General features: G+C 40.7%; 1 pseudogene; it reads left to right on the top strand.

The window, feature by feature from the left end:
* LOC112622589 overlaps nt 1-15,550 on the top strand; it is a 19,607-nt pseudogene extending 4,057 nt beyond the window's left edge.
* The last annotated feature ends 1,149 nt before the right edge of the window (nt 15,551-16,699 follow it).

Genomic DNA, 16,699 nt, shown 5'->3' with positions numbered 1-16,699 from the left:
AAAAAAAAAAAAAAAAAAAAAGAAAAGAAAAAAAAAAAGAAATATTTCTTGACTAAAAATAAGGTTTTCCTGCATAGGCTTTGGTGATCATCTCAACCAGATGAAACCAGAGCTTCCACAAGCCGGTCAATCTAACATGAAGAACACAACATGAATGAGAGGTCATTCCACTCCAGAAAATAAAATCCCACTAACAGGAATGGTATTCACACAGGCAGCACTGAATATAATTTAATAAAAGGAAATCCTGTCTCTCTTAAAATAGAATCCAGAACCTCTAGAACTTAGAGCTAGGAAGTGAAAATCTGGGTAAGAAATGTCCCCCCAAAAAGTGGTTTTTAGTACCCCTCTGTGGTAGGCGGAATTCTAAGATGACACTGAAATGACACTCGCCCTTTATAATCCCCTCCCCTTGGAGTGTGGGTGGGTAGAACCCAAGAACATAATGAGATGGTTTAGCTTCTGTGATATGGCAGTTGACTTTCTGTTTTAATTTGGTTAAAAAAAAATATTCCCCATCTTAACCAGTTTAGAGTGTGCAGTTCAGTAGTGTTAAGTATATACACATTGTTGTGCCACAGATCTCCAGAACTTTTTCACCTTGCAACACTGAAACTTTATTCCCATTTAAACAACAACTTTTCATGCCTCTCTCCCCCAGCCCCTGGCAACCACCATTCTACTTTCTGTTTTTATGAATTTGAATACTTTCAATACCTCATATAAGTGTTTATCTTTTTGTGACTGGCTTATTTCTCTTAGAATAATGTTCTTAAGGTTCATGATGTTGTAGCATGTGATAAAATTTCCTTCCCTTTTAAGACTTATTATATGTATTCACAAAATTATATTTATCCATTTTTCCATCAATAGATATTTGGGTTGCTTCCACCTCTTGGATATTGTGAACAATGCTGCTGTGAACAGGGATGGGTGTGCAAATATTTCTTTGAGACTGTGCTTTCAATCTTTTGGATCTATACCGAGAAGTAGGATTGGTGGATCATATGGTAGTTCTAGCTGTAATTTTTTTTTTTTTTTTGAGATGGAGTCTCGCTCTTGTTGCCCAGGCTGGAGTGCAGTGGCACAATCTGAGCTCACTGCAACCTCTGCCTCCCAGGTTTAAGCGATTCTTCTGCCTCAGCCTCCCGAGTAGCCGGGATTACAGGTACGCACCACCACGCCTGACTAATTCTGTATTTTTAGTAGAGACGGGGTTTCTCCATGTTGGTCGGGCTGATCTGAAACTCCCGATCTCAGGTGATCCGCCCGCCTCGGCTTCCCAAAGTGCTGGAATTACAGGCGTGAGCAACCACACCCAGCCCTATCTGTAATTTTTTGAGGAACTGTCACACTATCTTCTAGAGCAGTTGCACCATTTTACAGTCCCACTAACAGTGCACAAGGGTTCCAATTTGTCCACATCCTTGCTAACATTTGTTACTTGCGTGCTTCTTTTAAAATAGTAGCCATCCTAATGAGTGTGAGGTGATGTCTCATTGTGGTTTTGAGTTTGCATTTCTCTACTAATTAGCAGTGTTGAGCATCTTTTCATATGCTTGTTGACCAGTTGTATATCATCTTTGGAGAAATATCTATTCAAGTTCTTTGCCCATTTTTTACTTGGTTCGTTTTTTATGTTGTTGGGTGTTAGAAGTTCTTTATATATTCTGGATATTAACCCTTTACAGATATATGATTAGCTAATATTCTCTCCCATTCCATGCATTGTCTTTTCATTCTGTTGTGTCTGTTGATACAAAGAAGTTTTTAAGCTTGATGTATTCCTATTTGTCTGTGTATGCTTTTGTTGTCAGTGCTTTTGATGTCATGCCCAAGAAATCACTGCCAAATCCAATGTCATGAAATTTTTCCTCTATGCTTTCTTCCAGGAGTTCTATAGTTTTGGGCCTTACATTTAGATTTTTAATCTGTTTTGAGGTAATTTTTTGTATATGCTGCAAGATAAGCATCCAACTTTATATCCAGTTTTCCCAGTACCATTTGTTGAAGAGACTGTCCTTTCTCCCACGAGTGGTCTTGGCACCCCTGTTGAAGATCATTTGGCTGCATATGCGAGGGTTTGTTTCTGAACTGTCTATTCTATTCCATTGATCGTTATGGGCACAGTTAATTTTAAGAAAGGGAGACTATTTATGTGTACCTATCTTAATCATATTAGCCACCTAAGAGCAGTGAGTTTTCTTTGGCTGGTCACAGAAGGAAAAACAGAGATTTAAAGTATGGGCAAAATTTGACAAAGGCGTGTTGCTGAAACGGAGGAACCATGTGGCGAGGACCTGAGAGCAGTCTTTAGCAGTGGGGAGTGTCCCCAGACTACAGCTGACAACAAGGAAATGTATTCTGCCAACAATCTGAGGGAGCTTGGAAGTGGCTCTTTCCCTAGCTGAACCTCCTGAGGATGATGGCACAGCTATACAACATCTTAATTTAAGCCTTATGAGACCCTGAGTAGAGGGCCCAGTTAAAACCAAACTCCCAACACAAGAACTGTGAGACAATAAATTTGTGTTATTTTGAGCTGCTAAGTTTGTGGTATTTGTTACACAGCAATAGAAAACTAATACACCCTGGTTATACCTTCTTCCTCTGATTAGGTCATTAATGGCCCTACAGTTGGGGGCCATTAGCTCACTGAACTCCATGGCCCTTTTGTTCTTACCAAAGTTTAGACTGGCTGGAATAATTTTTTCTTTATTTTCTCTTATTTACATATCTTTAGGGAGGAATTTTAAATAAATCTTAGAAATAGGTAATACCTATACATGGCTCATAGTTAAAATATGTAGCAAGAGATACAGTGAAGACTCTCTCTGCAACTGTTATTCCTCATCTGTCTTGTTCTCACCTGCCACCTCCTCTCCCCTCCCCAGATAACCACTGCTAACAGTTTCCTGATATTCTTCTCAAGTTACTTTTAAATGCACATATGTGACAAAGACTGTTAATTACTTCCAATTTTCATTCTTCTCTTCTTAAATAGTATTAGAATTTTTAGTTGGACACCTGGCTGCCAGGAATTAAAACTATGTTCCCCAGGCTCCCTTATAGCTAGATGTGACCAGATGGGATATAGACAAACAGGCTATGAGGCAACTTCCAGGAACCTTCCTTGGGATATGCCCTTTGCCCCTTCTTCTCCATTCCATCCTGCTGCCTGGGAAGTGGATGTAACATTAGATTGGAGGACAAGAACATGCCCTAAGGATGGAGGGCTGGTGAACTAGAAAGAAACTGAATCCCTGAGTGTGTTATGGAGCACAGCACTTGCCCTCAGCCTTGGACTGCCAGCCCTGGACATTTACAGAGAGAAATAGCCTGTAATCCCAGCACTTTAGGAGGCCAAAGTGGGCAGATCACTTGAGCTCAGGAGTTCAAGAGCAGCCTGGGCAATATGGTGAGACCCCATCTCTACAAAAAAATACAAAAATTAGCCAGGTATGGTGGCACTTGCCTGTACTCCCAGCTACTCAGGAGGATGAGGTGAGAGGATCACTTGAGCCCAGGAGGCAGAGGTTGCAGTGAGCTAGATGATACCACTGCACTCCAGCCTGAGCAACAGAGCAAGATCCTGAAAAAGAAAGGAAGGAAGGAAGGAAGGAAGAGAGAGAGAGAGAAAGAAAGAGAAAGAAAGAAAGAGAAAGAAAAGAAAGAAAGAGAGAGAGAGAGAAAGAGAGAGAAAGAAAGATGAAAGAAAGAAAGAAAAAGAAAGAAAGAAAGAAAGAAAGAACGAAAGAACGAAAGAAAGAAAGAAAGCTACTTCAATCTTTTAAAAGCCACTGTTCTTTTTGGATATTATCATTTAATGCTAAACCTAATTCCAAACTAATACAGTATTTAAGAAAATAAGATATATTCTCCTTACTCCTTCTCTTACAAATAATAGAGTATTACAGGCTTCATATTACGCTGCCCTGCATATTGCCTCTTTGACTTAATATATCTTACAGATCTTTCCATTTTGTACTATCCCAGATGATAGGAAGCAGATGGCACACTAGAAACAGCTGATTAAAGGGAGTTTAATCACAGACTATTTATGAAGATTTTAGCAAGGTTAGGAGAAACCAATAAAGGATGATGATGCACCCCAGGGCTAGCTATAGGAAGCCATAGCATCCTTACACCTGAAATTTTAAATATTTAAATCTGGACTATTTACCAGAACCCAGAGAGATCTTTTGCTGCAGGACAGGGTGACCCAATAGGGATGGTGCTGCTGAGAGAAAAACACAGCCACTGCCAACCTTCACCTCAGCAGAGAGGGAACTTGTGGAATATCCTAACCTCTCTTTCTTCCTACTTTCCAATCTCTTCCTAGTGCCTCCTATTGGTTGAATCCAACCAAAAGCTGGAGGGCAAGGGGGCTTGGCTGATGCAGTCCGCAAAGGTCAGCCTCCTGGGGCCCAGAGCAGGATGGAGAAAGGTGCAGCATGCATATAGAGTGAAAAGTAGAAAATATACCTGGTTACTTCTTAGCATTTGCTTTTATCCTTTATTTAGATGAGAAATTTGTATCCCCAACACAGGGAACATACACAATCCCATCAGCTACATACCACTGTAGGGTAATGTCATTCAGTCATATTCCAAAACCATTAAACTTTAGCCACTACATTGCTCTTTGTTTAAAATAGCAGGAACATTTACAAATTCAATGCAATTTCTATCAAAATTCCAACTGCCTTTTTTGCAAAACTGGACAAGCTGATCCTAAAATTCGTGTAGAAATAAAAAGAACCAGAAATAGCCAAAAAATATAGTAATAATTCCTAAAAAGTAAAACAAAGCTGGAGGACTCACATTTCCCAAATTTAAAACTTACCACAAAGCAACAGTAATCAAGAAACTGTGGTACTGGCATAAGGATAGATATCAATGGAATTGAATCGAGAGTCCAGAAATAAACTCATACATTTATATTTAACTGATTCTTAGCAAGGGTCCCAAGACCACTGAATGGGGAAAAAAGAATTATCTTTTCAACATATAGCACTGGGACAACTGGATATCCATGTTAAAAGAATGAATTTGTACCCCTATTGCACAGCATATGCAAGAATTAACTCAAAATAGATGAAAGATCTAAATCAAGAGCAAAAACTATAAAACTATTTTAAAAACTTAAGTGTGAATCTTTATGACTTTGGATTAAGCAATGATTTCTTAGATATGACACTAAAAGTACAAGCAACCAAAGAAGAAACAGACAAATTGGCTGGACTTTATCAAAATTTAAAACTTCTGAGTATCAAAGGACACCATTAAGAAAGTGAAAAAACAACCAACAGAATAGAAGACAAATATTTGCAAATCATGCCTCTGCTAAGGGTCTAGTGTATCCAAAATTCATAACAAAAAAACCTCTTACAATGCAGTATTTAAAAGACAACCCACCAGGCGTGGTGGTTCACACCTGAAATTCTAGCACTTTGGGAGGCCGAGGCGCACGGATCACCTGAGGTCAGGAGTTTGAGACCAGCCTGGCCAACATGGTGAAACCTCATCTCTACTAAAAATAGTAGGGTGTGGTGGTGGGCACCTGTAATCCCAGCTATTCGGGAGGCTGAGACAGAAGAATCACTTGAACTCGAGAGGCGGAGGTTGCAGTGAACCAAAATCGTGCCACTGCATTCCAGCCTGGGTGACAGAGCCAGACTGACACACACAAAAAAACAACAAACAAAAACAAACAAACAAAAAAACAATTAAAAAGTGGGCAAAGGATTTGATGGGAGTTCTCCAAAGAAGATATGCAAATAGCCAAAAGACTCATGAAAAGATGTTCCACAACAGTCATCATTAGGAAAATGCAAACCAAAACCACAATGAGAAGTCACTTTATACCCACTGGGATAGCTATAATAAAAATAATAATAATTTTTTATGACAAGTATGTGGAGAAAATGGAAATCTCATATATTGTTGGTGGGGATGTAAAGTGGTGTAAAACTGTCAAAAACTGTTTGGGAGTTCCTCAAAACATTAGACATATTACTACTTAATACATGACCCAGAAATTTTACTTCTAGGTATATAATCAAAAGAAAAGAAAACATATGTCAACAAAAACTTGTACATGTACAACAAGTTTTTCTACAAGTTTTTGTACATGGTTTTGTACAGGTTTTTGTACAAGGTTTAGTACAAGTTTTTGTACGCCAAGTTTAACTTGTACATGAATGTTTATAGCAGCATTATTTATAATAGGAAAAAGTAGAAACAACCTTAATGTTTATCAGTTGGTAAGTTGATAAGCAAGATATGATATATTCATACAAGCGAATATTAGCCATAAGAAGGCATGAAGTACTAATACATGCTACAATATAGATAAACCTTGAAAACATTGCTCTAAACTACAGCAGACACAAAAGGCCACATATTGTGTGATTCCATTTATATGAAATGTCCAGAATAGGAAAATCCAGAGACAAAAAGTAGATTAGTGATTAATCTAATCCATTAGCCAATGGATGGGGGAAGAGGCAATAGAGAATAACTGCCGACAGAGGTTTCTTCTTGAGATTATGGAAATGTGCAGGAATTAGATGATGGTGCTAGGAATACAGAAAAAAACATTAAATTACATACTTTCAAATGGTGAACTTTATGTTACATGAATTATATTTTATTAAAACATTCCAAAAAAATTAACAGAGAAGGGGTAGGGGAGACAATTAACACAAAACAGCTGCTACTTTCCTTAATTCTCTAACCAGTTATAAACTCTAATTTGAGAATCATGACTTTTTTCTTCCACTACCCATTCCACGTTCCCCTTATCCTCTGCTAAAACCTCAGCTGGATGGGGTTCTTTACCTGACAGGGTGACCCAAACCCCCTTCCTGTCATACCTCAGTCTTTGGAGGGTTTACTGATTGCTATAGTGAATCCCCTGGGTTTCAAGCACCTTACCTTGTAAGGTAGCAACTCATTTTCTCATTATTAATTGGTTTCTATCATCCATCCATAAGAGTCACCCCTTTAGCTCCCTCTAGGTTAAGTAGCACAGGAGCCAAAATCGGCCAGAGAGCGGGGCTCAGTTTTCCATTTAACAGGATTGCCTGACTGTATAGCATGGAAAAGCATTCCTTCCTTGGGTACTTGGACCCCCAAACCTACCAAATCCATGGTTATGGAGATTAAAGGGAGAAGTTCTAGAAGTGTGTTGTAAGGAATAATAATGAAAGGGGCCCTCCCTACCTTACCTTTTGGTTCTCAAACCCTTGGATCCTGACTATAAGGCAGTCACCACTGTTGAGTGGTCCCTGAATTAAGGCATGTATGTACTGCATCCTCTAGAACAGCACCTCAAATTTTAGTAGGTCTCTCCATCACTCTTTCAAGCCAGCTACTTCTGAGGGATGAGACATGTGGTTAGACCAACTTACTCTGAAAGCGTAAGCCCATTGTTGCACATCTTGGCCATGAAATGTGCCTCTGGTCAGGGCAAATGCTGAGTGGGACACCACAATAAAAGATAAACCGGGGGCGGAGCAAGATGGCCGAATAGGAACAGCTCCAGTCTCCAGCTCCCAGTGCAAGCGACACAGAAGACAGGTGATTTCTGCATTATCAACTGAGGTACTGGGTTCATCTCACTGGGGAGTGCCGGACAATCGGTGCTGGTCAGCTGTTGCAGCCCGACCAGCGAGAGCTGAAGCAAGGCGAGGCATCGCCTCACCTGGGAAGCACAAGGGGGAAGGGAATCCCTTTTCCTACCCAGGGGAACTGAGACACACAACACCTGGAGAATCGGGTAACTCCCACCCCAATACTGCGCTTAAGCAAACGGGCACACCAGGAGATTATATCCCACACCTGGCCGGGAGGGTCCCACACCCACGGAGCCTTCCTCATTGCTAGCACAGCAGTCTGCGATCTAACCGCAAGGCAGCAGCAAGGCTGGGGGAGGGGCGCCCACCATTGCTGAGGCTTAAGTAGGTAAACAAAGCCCTGGGAAGATCGAACTGGGTGGAGCTCACAGCAGTTCAAGGAGGCCTGCCAGTCTCTGTAGACTTCACCTCTGGGAACCAGGGCACAGCTAAACAACAACAACAAAAAAAAAAAAAAGCAGCAGAAACCTCTGCAGACACAAGCGACCCTGTCTGACAGCTTTGAAGAGAGCGGTGGATCTCCCAACATGGAGGTTGAGATCTGAGAACGGACAGACTGCCTGCTCAAGTGGGTCCCTGACCCCTGAGTAGCCTAACTGGGAGACATCCTCCACTAGGGACAAACCGACACCCCACACCTCACACGGTGGAGTACACCCCTGAGAGGAAGCTTCCAAAGCAAGAATCAGACAGGTACACTCGCTGTTCAGCAGTATTCTATCTTCTGCAGCCTCTGCTGCTGACACCCAGGCAAACAGGGTCTAGAGTGGACCTCAAGCAATCTCCAACAGACCTACAGCTGAGGGTCCTGACTGTTAGAAGGGAAACTAACAAACAGAAAGGACACCCACACCAAAACCCCATCAGTACGTCACCATCATCAAAGACCAGAGGCAGATAAAACCACAAAGATGGGGAAAAAGCAGGGCAGAAAAGCTGGAAATTCAAAAAATAAGAACGCATCTGCCCCTCCAAAGGAAAGCAGCTCATCGCCAGCAACAGATCAGAGCTGGACGGAGAATGACTTTGATGAGATGAGAGAAGAAGGCTTCAGTCCATCAAACTTCTCAGAGCTAAAGGAGGAATTACATACCCAGCGCAAAGAAACTAAAAATCTTGAAAAAAGAGTGGAAGAATTGATAACCAGAATAATTAATGCAGAGAAGGCCATAAATGAACGGACAGAGATGAAAACTATTACACTAGAAATACGTGACAAATGCACAAGCTTCAGTAACCGACTCGATCAACTGGAAGAAAGAGTATCAGCGATTGAGGATCAAATGAATGAAATGAAGCGAGAAGAGAAATCTAAAGAAAAAAGAAGAAAAAGAAACGAACTAAACCTGCAAGAAGTATGGGATTATGTAAAAAGACCAAATCTACCTCTGATTGGGGTGCCTGAAAGTGAGGGGGAAAATGGAACCAAGTTGGAAAACACTCTTCAGGATATCATCCAGGAGAACTTCCCCAACCTAGCAGGGCAGGCCAACATTCAAATTCAGGAAATACAGAGAACGCCACAAAGATACTCCTCGAGAAGAGCAACTCGAAGACACATAATTGCCAGATTCACCAAAGTTGAAATAAGGAAAAAATGTTAAGGGCAGCCAGAGAGAAAGGTCGGGTTACCCACAAAGGGAAGCCCATCAGACTAACAGCAGATCTCTCGGCAGAAACTCTACAAGCCAGAAGAGAGTGGGGGCCAATATTCAACATTCTTAAAGAAAAGAATTTTCAACCCAGAATTTCATATCCAGCCAAACTAAGTTTCATCAGTGAAGGAGAAATAAAATCCTTTACAGATAAGCAAATGCTTAGAGATTTTGTCATCACCAGGCCTGCCCTACAAGAGACCCTGAAGGAAGCACTAAACATGGAAAGGAACAACCGGTACCAGCCATTGCAAAAACATGCCAAAATGTAAAGACCATCGATGATAGGAAGAAACTGCATCAACTAACGAGCAAAATAACCAGTTAATATCATAATGGCTGGATCAGGTTCACACATAACAATATTAACCTTAAATGTAAATGGACTAAATGCTCCAATGAAAAGACACAGACTGGCAAACTGGATAAAGAGTCAAGACCCATCAGTCTGCTGTATTCAGGAGACCCATCTCACATGCAGAGACATACATAGGCTCAAAATAAAGGGATGGAGGAAGATCTACCAAGCAAATGGAGAACAAAAAAAAGCAGGGGCTGCAATACTAGTCTCTGATAAAACAGACTTTAAACCATCAAAGATCAAAAGAGACAAAGAAGGCCATTACATAATGGTCAAGGGATCAATTCAACAGGAAGAGCTAACTATCCTAAATATATATGCACCCAATACAGGAGCACCCAGATTCATAAAGCAAGTCCTTAGAGACTTACAAAGAGACTTAGACTCCCATACAGTAATAATGGGAGACTTCAACACCCCACTGTCTACATTAGACAGATCAACGAGACAGAAAGTTAACAAGGATATCCAGAAATTGAACTCATCTCTGCAGCAAGCAGACCTAATAGACATCTACAGAACTCTCCACCCCAAATCAACAGAATATACATTCTTCTCAGCACTACATCGCACTTATTCCAAAATTGACCACATAATTGGAAGTAAAGCACTCCTCAGCAAATGTACAAGAACAGAAATTATAACAAACTCTCTCTCAGACCACAGTGCAATCAAACTAGAACTCAGGACTAAGAAACTCAATCAAAACCGCTCAACTACATGGAAACTGAATAACCTGCTCCTGAATGACTACTGGGTACATAACGAAATGAAGGCAGAAATAAAGATGTTCTTTGAAACCAATGAGAACAAAGATACAACATACCAGAATCTCTGGGACACATTTAAAGCAGTGTGTAGAGGGAAATTTAGAGTACTAAATGCCCACAAGAGAAAGCTGGAAAGATCTAAAATTGACACTCTAACATCACAATTAAAAGAACTAGAGAAGCAAGAGCAAACACATTCAAAAGCTAGCAGAAGGCAAGAAATAACTAAGATCAGAGCAGAACTGAAGGAGGTAGAGACACAAAAAACCCTCCAAAAAATCAATGAATCCAGGAGTTGGTTTTTTGAAAAGATCAACAAAATTGATAGACAGCTAGCAAGACTAATAAAGAAGAAAAGAGAGAAGAATCAATTAGATGCAACAAAAATATAAAGGAGATATCACCACCGACCCCACAGAAATACAAACTACCATCAGAGAATACTATAAACACCTCTATGCAAATAAACTAGAAAATCTAGAAGAAATGGATAATTTCCTGGACACTTACACTCTCCCAAGACTAAACCAGGAAGAAGCTGAATCCCTGAATAGACCAATAGCAGGCTCTGAAATTGAGGCAATAATTAATAGCCTACCAACCAAAAAAAGTCCAGGACCAGATGGATTCACAGCTGAATTCTACCAGAGGTACAAAGAGGAGCTGGTACCATTCCTTCTGAAACTATTCCAATCAATAGAAAAAGAGGGAATCCTCCCTAACTCATTTTATGAGGCCAACATCATCCGATACCAAAGCCTAGCAGAGACACAACAAAAAAAGAGAATTTTAGACCAATATCCCTGATGGACATCGATGCAAAAATCCTCAATAAAATACTGGCAAACCGGATCCAGCAGCACATCAAAAAGCTTATCCACCATGATCAAGTGGGCTTCATCCCTGGGATGCAAGGCTGGTTCAACATACACAAATCAATAAAAGTAATCCAGCATATAAACAGAACCAAAGACAAAAACCACATGATTATCTCAATAGATGCAGAAAAGGCCTTTGACAAAATTCAACAGCCCTTCATGCTAAAAACTCTCAATAAATTCGGTATTGATGGAACGTATCTCAAAATCATAAGAGCTATTTATGACAAACCCACAGCAAATATCATACTGAATGGGCAAAACCTGGAAAAATTCCCTTTGAAAACTGGCACAAGACAGGGATGCCCTCTCTCACCACTCCTATTCAACATAGTGTTGGAAGTTCTGGCTAGGGCAATCAGGCAAGAGAAAGAAATCAAGGGTATTCAGTTAGGAAAAGAAGAAGTCAAATTGTCCCTGTTTGCAGATGACATAATTGTATATTTAGAAAACCCCATTGTCTCAGCCCAAAATCTCCTTAAGCTGATAAGCAACTTCAGCAAAATCTCAGGATACAAAATTAATGTGCAAAAATCACAAGCATTCTTATACACCAGTAACAGACAAACAGAGAGCCAAATCAGGAATGAACTTCCATTCACAATTGCTTCAAAGAGAATAAAATACCTAGAAATCCAACTTACAAGGGATGTAAAGGACCTCTTCAAGGAGAACTACAAACCACTGCTCAGTGAAATAAAAGAGGACATAAACGAATGGAAGAACATACCATGCTCATGGATAGGAAGAATCAATATCGTGAAAATGGCCATACTGCCCAAGGTAATTTATAGATTCAATGCCATCCCCATCAAGCTACCAATGAGTTTCTTCACAGAATTGGAAAAAACTGCTTTAAAGTTCATATGGAACCAAAAAAGAGCCCGCATCTCCAAGACAATCCTAAGTCAAAAGAACAAAGCTGGAAGCATCACGCTACCTGACTTCAAACTATACTACAAGGCTACAGTAACCAAAACAGCATGGTACTGGTACCAAAACAGAGATATAGACCAATGGAACAGAACAGAGTCCTCAGAAATAATACCACACATCTACAGCCATCTGATCTTTGATAAACCTGAGAAAAACAAGAAACGGGGAAAGGATTCCCTAGTTAATAAATGGTGCTGGGAAAATTGGCTAGCCATAAGTAGAAAGCTGAAACTGGATCCTTTCCTTACTCCTTATATGAAAATTAATTCAAGATGGATTAGAGACTTAAATGTTAGACCTAATACCATAAAAACCCTAGAAGAAAACCTAGGTAATACCATTCAGGACATAGGCATGGGCGAGGACTTCATGTCTAAAACACCAAAAGCAATGGCAACAAAAGCCAAAATTGACAAATGGGATCTAATTAAACTAAAGAACTTCTGCACAGCAAAAGAAACTACCATCAGAGTGAACAGGCAACCTACAGAATGGGAGAAAATTTTTGCAATCTACTCATCAGACAATGGGCTAATATCCAGAACCTACAAAGAACTCAAACAAATTTACAAGAAAAAAACAAACAACCCCATCAAAAAGTGGGCAAAGGATATGAACAGACATTTCTCAAAAGAGGACATTCATAGAGCCAACAGACACATGAAAAAATTCTCATCATCACTGGCCATCAGGGAAATGCAAATCAAAACCACAATCAGATACCATCTCACACCAGTTAGAATGGCAATCATTAAAAAGTCAGGAAACAACAGGTGCTGTAGAGGATGTGGAGAAATAGGAACACTTTTACACTGTTGGTGGGATTGTAAACTAGTTCAACCATTATGGAAAACAGTATGGCGATCCTCAAGGATCTAGAACTAGAAGTACCATATGACCCAGCCAGCCCATTAGTGGGTATATACCCAAAGGATTATAAATCTTGCTGCTATAAAGACACATGCACACGTATGTTTATTGCAGCACTATTCACAATAGCAAAGACTTGGAATCAACCCAAATGTCCATCAGTGACAGACTGGATTAAGAAAATGTGGCACATATACACCATGGAATACTATGCAGCCATAAAAAAGGATGAGTTTGTGTCCTTTGTAGGGACATAGATGCAGCTGGAAACAATCATTCTCAGCAAACTATCGCAAGAACAGAAAACCAAACACCGCATGTTCTCACTCATAGGTGGGAACTGAACAATGAGATCACCTGGACTCGGGAAGGGGAACATCACACACCGGAGCCTATCACGGGGAGCGGGGAGGGGGGAGGGATTGCATTGGGAGTTATACCTGATGTAAATGACGAGTTGATGGGTGCTGACAAGTTGATGGGTGCAGCACACCAACATGGCACAAGTATACATATGTAACAAACCTGCACATTATGCACATGTACCCTAGAACTTAAAGTATAATTTAAAAAATTAAAAAATTTAAAAAAAGATAAACCTTTAAGTCAACAAATGCTGGAAGAAGCATCATGAGAATGGAAAGTAAATCCATAATCTGAATATGTATTTATTCATTAAGAACAAATTGATGCCCCCTCCGTGACAAGAGGATTCTGATGTAATCAACCTGACACAGGTGCCTGGGTGATCCCTTCAGGGAATAATGCAACATTACAAGATCACCTTTGGCCTCTGCTATTGGTAGGTTAACCACTCAAGCTATGGTGGCCAGATCACCTGAGTGAGGGGAAGTCCATGGCCTCCATCCCTGTTGCCATGGTTGCATGGTACCCTTTCCTACTGGGCAAGCACCAGAATAACTGGAGAGAGAAGCTAACTGACATGCATGGTGGGGATTGTCTTGTCCATCTGATTACTGGGAAACTCTTCTGCAGTGCTTGACCTTTGATGAGCATTCACAGGGATCAAAAAACACACTCTGTGCCCATTCAATCGACATACCTCTCCCCCAGATTTCTTTGCTCCTGCTCTTCCAGTCTCATTCTTTCTCTGAAAAGTGGGCCAGTACATTAGCCACTACCCAAAAATTAGCACTGATCTGTACATCAGGCCATTTCCTTTTCCATGCAAAGTGAATAACTAAATGTGCCACCTGAAGTTTTATCCTTTGGGAAAATTTCCCTTTACTACACTTCCTTGGCCATCTGTAAGTGAGGCTGAAATACAACAGCCATCTGCATCTGCTGGCGCCTGCACACCAAAAAGGCCCATACATAACCAGGCATGCAGCTTTTTTTCCTCTGTTAACTGTTCATAAGGAATACCCAGCCGGACTGAGCTAATTGCCTCCTATTATTTTGGAGGCAACTCTCTTCATCCCAACTTTTTGAAACTTTTACTTCTGGAGGTCATATTTCTCTCAGATCTTCCAGAAAATAAAAGTCTTAAAGCCTTAGACTTTTTTTTTATAGTCTAGCTATTAAATTTTTTCCTCCTCTTTCCCAATAATAACCTGAGTGTGGATCCAGCTTGTCCCCAAATCCTGCCTTGCTCCGAAGCATCTGACTGTAAAGACTCTCCACCAATGCCTGTGACTTGTGGGCCTGAAGAAGACTACCCATCCTTGCAAACGTCTTCTGCTGAGATGCCTCACACAGAGACTGGACAGCCCTGATTCTTCCACTAGTCCCAAAGGCAAACAACCCACTTCTGCAGTGAAGAGCACCACAAAAAAGGAAGACAAGGTCCCAGTCAAGAAAAGGAAGACCAGAACTGTGTGCTCCTCCACCCAGCTGTGTGTACTCAGTGATAGATTTCAGAGACAGAAATAGCTCAACCTCCAGTAGATGCAAGAACTTTCCAGTATCTAGAACCTTAGCTACTAACAGGTTAAGACCTGGTTCCAGAACCAGAAAATGAAATCTAAGAGGTGTCAGGAAAACAACCAGCCAAAGGGTAGCAATGGTGTGACTCAGAAGGCCTCAGCACCTACCTGCCTCTACTCTTCCTACTGATGACTGGTGAACACAACTGAGAATCTTCCAATGTGGAGCAACCAAATCTGGAGCAATTCAACATGGAGCTACCAGACCTGGAATCCAGTCCTAAAGCAACCACTCCTGGAACACTGAGACCTGGTGCACCCAATCTTGGAACAATCAGGCCTGGAAAAATCCCTTTCATAACTGTGGAGAGGAATCTCTGCAGTACTGCATGCGGTTCCAGCAAAATTCTCCTGCCAGTGACTTGGTGCCTGCCTTGGAAACTACTGGGGAAAGCCATAATGTAACACAGCAGACCGCTAGGTTTTCTAGTGCTCCACAAACCATGGATTTATTCCTAAACTACTCCGCAAACATGCAGCCTGAAGATGTGTGAAGACGAGTGAAATTGATATTACTCAATTTCATTCAGGCTGAATCCTTCCTCTCCTCTCCTCCCCTTGCCCATAGGATTTTTCTGGTTTGGAAACCATGTGCTCTGGTTTCCATTATGCCTATCCAGTCGATTTGGTCGAGGGTAGGGTATGGTTGGAGCCTAATCAGAGAGGTTTCTTTCTTTTTTCCTATTGGATGTTTCTGGAGAAAAGACATTTTAATGACCTTGACTGCTAAGGGCAACAGGATAGAAGCTGTCTCTGACTATAGCGAAGTAGATATAATACTGGTTTGGATATCTTTAGGATTTAGACTCTAACCTCAAGAATAGGAAATAAAAGTACAAATTGGTGTAATGAAGGTATATTCCCATTTTCTGGGATAGGGAAGCTTTACTTATTTTTTTAAAAAACTCAATTATTGAGGTGAAGGGTTAAGCTGTAACATACTTTATTGATTTCCTCAGCCCCTTTTGGCTCTGTTTTACTCTAGCCCCTAATTTACTGATTATGCTAATATTTGTAGAAAGAGGTCTTGTATTTGCTACATCATGCAGACACTTTACTAGCTTTGCTGGTTTAAGTTCAATGAATAAAACAACCATTTTACCTTAAAAAGAAAAAACAGAAAGAATACCCAAGTGGCCTTTAGTGTAAGTTGAATGAGAGGTAGCAACACATTAGCTCAGGTACAATGGGAGTCTGAGTTATCATGCAATTATTTGTGCCTTCCAGAGCTCCTTGGCCTGGTGTTGAGTGTCTCACTTCCACTTAATATTTCAATGCTGCTGCACATGTCCGATTGTATGATTCTGTATGTCAAATAACATCTAATTCATGATGGGTAATTTGGGACACGGGGCTAATTAGTATCCCATAATAAGACATTCATTCAATCTTTACCAGGACCCAGAAGTAAGCAAGGAGCTGTTTTTCAAAGAGAGCAGAGATGTCAGGAGAAGAGAGCATGTCCTTACCCTGAAACTGTGAGGGTCTGGGCTATTGATTGTTCTATTGGGTCTTATCAGAGGCTTCCTGCAGCATTCTGTGTGCCACAGACACCAGATCTGCTAAGTCATAAGGCCCAACTGGCAGGACATTTTGGGATTTTTAAACTTTAATTTAATTTAATTTTCATTTTATTTTATTTT

Source organism: Theropithecus gelada, chromosome 4, assembly GCF_003255815.1.
Source record: "Theropithecus gelada isolate Dixy chromosome 4, Tgel_1.0, whole genome shotgun sequence".
Lineage (NCBI taxonomy): Eukaryota > Metazoa > Chordata > Mammalia > Primates > Cercopithecidae > Theropithecus > Theropithecus gelada.
This window is presented reverse-complemented; position numbering and strand designations above follow the sequence as displayed.